This window comes from Cavia porcellus, unplaced genomic scaffold (assembly GCF_034190915.1).
Source record: "Cavia porcellus strain 051 isolate PalLab524CR breed Dunkin Hartley unplaced genomic scaffold, mCavPor4.1 scaffold_26, whole genome shotgun sequence".
In the NCBI taxonomy this organism is placed as follows: domain Eukaryota; kingdom Metazoa; phylum Chordata; class Mammalia; order Rodentia; family Caviidae; genus Cavia; species Cavia porcellus.
The window spans coordinates 26,822,617-26,829,297 of NW_026947509.1; the positions used below are offsets into that span (position 1 = coordinate 26,822,617).

A 6,681-nucleotide genomic window follows, 5' to 3' on the forward strand; every position below is an offset into this window, starting at 1 on the left:
ATAAAAAAAATTAATAGAGCTTTGTGAAATTATCCCATCCAGTAATCCATGATTATATAATAAACCTAAAGGGAGATATTAAATCTATTAAATTATTTGAAGGTTGCTGATTATTTTTAATTCAGAAAGAATATGAAGGACACTCTTGAAGAGAGAAATGGAAGAGAAGGAAGCTGAATTTTGTGTTCTCCAAAATGGTGTTATTTACTTCATAAATCTGCCTTCATAAATCTCTTAGGAAGAGTACATTATTGCAAACTGGAAATTACAGGAGCATTATACATGTCTCAGTGTTTATTCACACACAAAATTCTTAATGAAAAATAAATGAATAACTACAAAGTAGAATATCTCAGTGGAATAAATGAAGTAATACACTTCCATTTATGTAACATGATATATTAATATATAAAATTAACATCGAGTTTTAAATATTAAAGCAAATAACAATTATGTGATTAGCTTAATATTCTGAAAAAAACAAATTTTAAAATTTCATAGAAAAATCTCTGGCTTATTACATCTCCAAAAGCATGCATACACGTGTGTTTACTCAATTGTCCACAGAGTAAAAGATACATTCAGTTCTTAGACTGATTGGTTTTTTTTTTCAATATTAATGACTTAATGTCTTAGGAGAGTTGAACTTTTAGTTAATTTTGCTACAATGAAATTAGGTACCAAATTACTTCAACTTTCTAACTTCTGCTTTCTTATGAACAATGAATCTTTAGAACACAATGATGGGTGAAAACACAAGAAATAAACATCACTGAATTCTTATGAATGTTAGCTTCAGGTGAAGATTGCCAGGCAGAATGTTACAGAATTAATAATGACTTTCAATTAATATGAGAAATGTTTTGTATCTACGGCCATGTCATAACATCTTTTACCTCTTTGTTTCTGAAGCTGTAAATCAGTGGGTTTAACATGGAAATCACTAATGTATAGAACACAGAAACCACCTTTCCCTGTTCCACAGAATGCTGGGAGCTGGGCTGAATGTAACTAAAGCTTAAGGTGCCATAAAACAGGGTCACGGCAGTCAGGTGAGAGGCACAGGTGGAGAAGGCCTTCCATCTGCTTGAGGCTGAGTGGGTTCCCAGGATGGCAAAGGCAGTGAATACACAGGAAATGATCACAACCAGGAAAGTGGCAATTGCAATGACTCCAGTTAACAATAAAAGCAAGAACTCATTCATCAAGGTATCAGAACATGACAGTTTCAGCAGTGGGGGAATATCACAGAAGTGACCCAGGATGTTGAGCCTGCAGGACGGTCCCCCCAAGTTGACCGTGTGTGTCAGTGAGTTTGTCATTCCACCAGTGTAGCATCCAGTCACAAGGCTACACATTTCCTTAGACATGGCCACGTTGTACAGGAGAGGGCTGGCAATGGCCACGTACCGGTCATAAGCCATCACCGAAAGCAGGAAGCCTTCTGTGGTAATGAACACCCAAAAAAACAGAAGCTGTGCGATGCAGCCAAAGAGCGAGATGGTTTTCCTCACCGGCAAGAAGCTGATGAGAAATCTGGTGCAATGAGTGATGAATAGCAGGCGTCAACAAATGAGAGGCCGCTCAGGAAGAAGAACGTGGGTGTGTGGAGTTTCAGGGTCATTTGGATTAAGAGGATATGCCCACATGTTCCACCAAGGTCGTGACATAAATTACCAGGAACAACACAAAAAGCAAGACTTCAGTTGTGCGTCATCTGTCAGCCCCAAAAGAATGAATTCAGCAACAATAGTAAAACTGCTGTTAGCCATTCCTTTCCATGAAATCTAAGGTTAGCAGAACAAAGAATTAAAGTGGATACAAAATAATCTGGTATTTATTAAAATCATCTAGACACACCAGTATAGGTATTCTTAGATCAAAGAGATTATTTGGTGAATCTAAATCTGCTTGTTTAAAATATTAGGAATTTGGTTTTATTGCTTTTCTTGCTCTACTTGTTTAAAGAGATAGTTTTGGAGCAATATCATAAAGCTTTACATAAAAACATATTGGCACTAAAATCTTCAGTGTTCCTAAAGCATCTGTAACATAGGACATTTATATCCACACAAGGAACACCTGTGATCGCTGAAGGGAAGTTGCAAAATTAACTTTAAAATCTATTTTAATTTTCTTTTGAATATAAAAGGAATTAATAACAAAACAATCTAAAATAAGTTGTACTATTTACTATGTAGTTAATCCAAAAATGTGTTATGATAAAGCCCAAGAATTAGAAAAGGTTATGAAGTGATGGTACTAATCCCAAAGATAATGTCACCCTATTCCTTGAAGCCTATTGAAGCTCTTGTGTCTTCAGGGGTCTCTTAGGAGCACAATAAGTCTTCTGGGAATCACTCATCTCTGAGACCCAGAGCACAAACATCTTTGACTTAAGTGATGCAGTTTTAGAAGAAATAATAGTTAATGTGATGTTTGAAAAACCTGAGTAATACATTAATTAAAGTACTCATTAAATACATTAATTAAAGTACTCATTCATTAAGTACTCATTTACATGGAATGTATGGAATATTGCCTCAGTTTTACAAATATATGTATTATATAATATGTGGACACACATATATAAGATTAAAATTTATAATTTGGCTTCTTGCAGTTACCTATTGGTCTAGAACACTTTTTATGTTGTTTGTATAATGCTAAATGTTCGTTATTATAGTTTCCTAAAGTTTTCATTAGAGATTTCAGCTACTTAATGTTTCTAATTCAAATGCATTATACTTTATGATAATCAATGTATTATATTGAATAGAGAGCTATCTTTCCCATTCTCTTTCTTCCTCTAATCTTCTATCTCTCTACTTACCAAAATGTGTATTTTGTTGAGAATATGTATTTTTAGAAATGAAGGAAAAATTCCAAACACAAAATGAAGGTTACCTATGTCAGATTTACTGGCATTTTAGTTAATCCATGTCAGCCGCCACAAAGAGTAATTATTGGCATTAATGTAAATTGGGATTAAAAACATGGTGATGCTGTTTATGAACTTGCCACCTTAAGAAATTGATTTATCTTTTCCTTGATGTAGTTGCACCTGCAATGCAGTATTTTTGAAAAAGAAAGTAAGAAATAGTATGCACAAGTACTGTGTTGGTGTAGGAATATAAGCATTAAAAGTATGATTAGATAATAAGTACAAAACTAGGTATGTGAATAATGTGTTCATAGATAAAAGCTGCCCACGTGTCTTCCTTGAGAAGTTAATGTGAATATGTTTAAATAAGGAAGAAATTGTCTTAGTAGTCAACTAATTGGCATTCCCAATTTTAAACCTCTGCTTTATTCTATTTCAAATGATAATTAAATGGAAATGAAAATTGGTGGTTCACTATTTACTATAATAATAAACTTTCTATTATTATTTTTATACTGTTTAGGAATCGTCACAAATTTTTACTAAAACACAAAAGTTTATTGAATAAGTTATGTTAAAAGTTGATGTTTAAGGTGAGCATATTTTTGTAACACATCTAAATCTTTCAATATAATAGCCAATTTGTACAGGGATATATTTGAAATTAACTAGTGATAAATAAAGATAAATTTTCAACATTTTAACCAATTCCAAGTAAAATAATCAACAGGCATATGTGCCCATGACCACTCTCTTGACAGAGATTTATCAGCGCTGTGTTTCCATCACAGTAAAAGACTGTGTTGTCTTCTAAACCACAGACTGTTCTCTTCTGAGTCCCAATTAAATTGCATGATCTCAGAGAAAAGTCAAACAGAATGACAAAATGTATGATTGGATTAAGTGGTTTATAATATTCTTAATAATGATTCCATCCCCAAAAAACTTACATTTCTAACTAATGATTCAAATAAAAATCAAAAAACAATTTGTCCCAAATAAATGTAACTTACCAAAAGTTCAAATTTGGAAACTTCATATGCTTCTCTTAATTTCAATTAATACTGAAATGGAATGTATATTTTCACAGTATTTAACTGAAGATAAAAAGTAATTAAAGATAAATGGTAACCACTGATACATAAAAAATCACGATCAAATAAATAAAACCTTATCCCTTTTTCCTCTATGAGGACAAATTCAAACAAAAATCATATGTGTGTGTGTGTGTGTGTATTTAATTTCTCGCGAGCCCTATCACAGCTTACAGATTTAAGTATCATTTGAAGTAACAAATGAAACCTTAGGAGGTGCTCTATTTCTTAAGGGATATTGGAATTTCCCTTGACTCATGTATATTCCTGAAGTGTGCAATTAACTATAATACCACGTGTACTTGAAAAAATAGCAAGCATCTATGGGTTATTCTTGAATTTGATAAAACATCACAAAAATGATAACTGAAAATAATTAATCAGAACTATACATTACCTATATTAATCAATCAAATACGGATAAGCTAAGTGCAAGCTATGTTTTACGTAGATGATCAAGACAAATGCCACCATTAATAAAGGAAGTTTTAGGAGAAACACACACACACACATATACAAATGCACATAAATGAAAGTGTATAAGCTAATTTCTGACTCTTGGGTTACCTATTTTCCAAGTGTGTTACCAATGGCATTATCTTGAATTTAATACAAAGAATGAATATTTGGAACAATTATGTCCATCAAAATAATTTCTCTAGTGCCTAATATAGAGTAGACAATATTTTCCACATTAGAAATAAAGGGACCATCAAAAAATTGTCGTGCAATGGATTTAGTTCAGTGGCATAAGTACCTATCTGGCAAGAGTGAGGCGTGAGTTCGATCTCCAGTAACCCCAAAAAAATTATCAAATGTTCATTTTTTTTAAACAGTCATTCTTTAACACACTCCCCCAAAAGTTTTGCGTTATAATATTCACAAAACATGATATAAAAGCACAAAATATGCATTAATTTTGATAGTGTGGAATGAAGGAAAAATAATTGAAGATACTAAAACTATTAGGCTGATAGGAGAAATCACTATGCTTCTGTTAGGGCCATTGGCAGTATCTGTAACTGGAAATAGAATCAGGGATGTTAGTAACTGCTGCCAAAGACAACTGAAAACAGTTCATCAAAGAGAATGGTTTGTCCTTTCATTGTTTGATTGGGTGATCATTTTTTATTCCCATGTCTTGTAATCTGAACTACTTTGATGAAAGCAGTTTGCAATATATTAGTCATCATTAATCTATTATTTTGCTTTGAACTTCTGTATCATCATTTTGATTCTTTTTTCATTTTAAAAGAAAAATAGGATTATACAATTGTATGCTGAATACATGCAGTTGAGATCTTCTGTGCAGATACAGACAGGGGAAGTGACTAAGAAGTTAGTATGGATTCTCAGATTTGCATAATTCCCAAACTGTACTTACTAAAATGAGACTTCATGAGGTCACACTAACAGCTCCCTATGACAGAAAATATTCTACCATGTCACTGCAAGCCTAAGAACTACCAATTTACACGGTTCTAGGAAACCCTAGTGAAGAAACTCTTTTATGTAGTAAAAGGCTTTGAGGGTGACAGCAGAAAGAAAAAGACAGTATTTCGTATGAATATGGAAACAGTAACAAAGCCCTAGTTGTACAGAATCCATCACTAAACCTCAGAAAAACCAGGACAATTTTCAAGTAAGTAAACTGCCTCGTAAAGCAAATTTTAACAGTTTAATAAAAGAGTGTGAAAATTCTGAGTCTTAACAGTAAAATAATTCCAATATGTATCATCCAGAGTTCTACATTTGTGTTTTGAAAAGGTAGGAAAATATGATCCATGCTTTAAGAACAATCAATTACCAGTGGCAAGGTAAGTCTCCACGGGGATTATGGAAGGAACACACAGGACTTTCAAAACATTATAATCATTGGCAATGCCTGAAGGATTAAACATTAATATTAAAAGGAAAACATATAATAAAGAAACAACTGAAGTATTAATGCTATACGTAGTAGAGGCAATAATTATTCTGCTGTTCATTCCCTCAGAGCAGATTTGGCACTGTAGAAAACAATTGTGATTTTGAACACATGGAAATAACATTACTCACATTGATCTACAAAGAGAAAAAGTGGGTTAGCATTTCAAAATTAGACAGCTCTGTGTGAAATCTATCACATGCAGAAAAATAAAATAAAAGATAATGGGTCGGAGATTTAGCTCAGTGGCATAAATGCTTGCCTGGCAAGCACAGACTATGAGTTCGATCCCTAATACTAAACACACACACACACACACACACACACACACACACACAGAAAAGATACTGTTTTACTCAAATTTTGTGAGAAAACAATATAATTCTGAGAACATGGATAAATACTTAAAACGTTTTAAAAAATACGCTAAACCATATTTTTATATCATACAAACATAATTTTTTACTGAAAAGAAATATGTGACTACCATATTACCTTTTGGTAATCATCAAATCAGCTATGATAGACAAGCCATTCCATGGCTAACAAATATGCTAGGGTTTTTTAAAAAATTGAAAATTTAGGAAACTTCTGAAATGCATTAAACACTATGCATTAAACAATAGATGACTTTTCTTTTTTGAGCAAACACTCAAAATATAAACTATGATATAACATACTCTTGGGTTTTGACGATGCTTCTCCATCTTTTAGGGATTATTCAGTGAACACAAATGAAATATTTTTTTAAGATTAATCAGTCTCTATAATTTATA

The 6,681-nt window shown here is 32.5% G+C and overlaps 1 pseudogene; it reads right to left on the reverse strand.

The window, feature by feature from the left end:
• Positions 1-869: 869 nt before the first annotated feature.
• LOC100728071 (olfactory receptor 5J3-like) lies at positions 870-1,772 on the reverse strand (annotated as a pseudogene).
• Between the last annotated feature and the right edge of the window lie 4,909 nt (positions 1,773-6,681).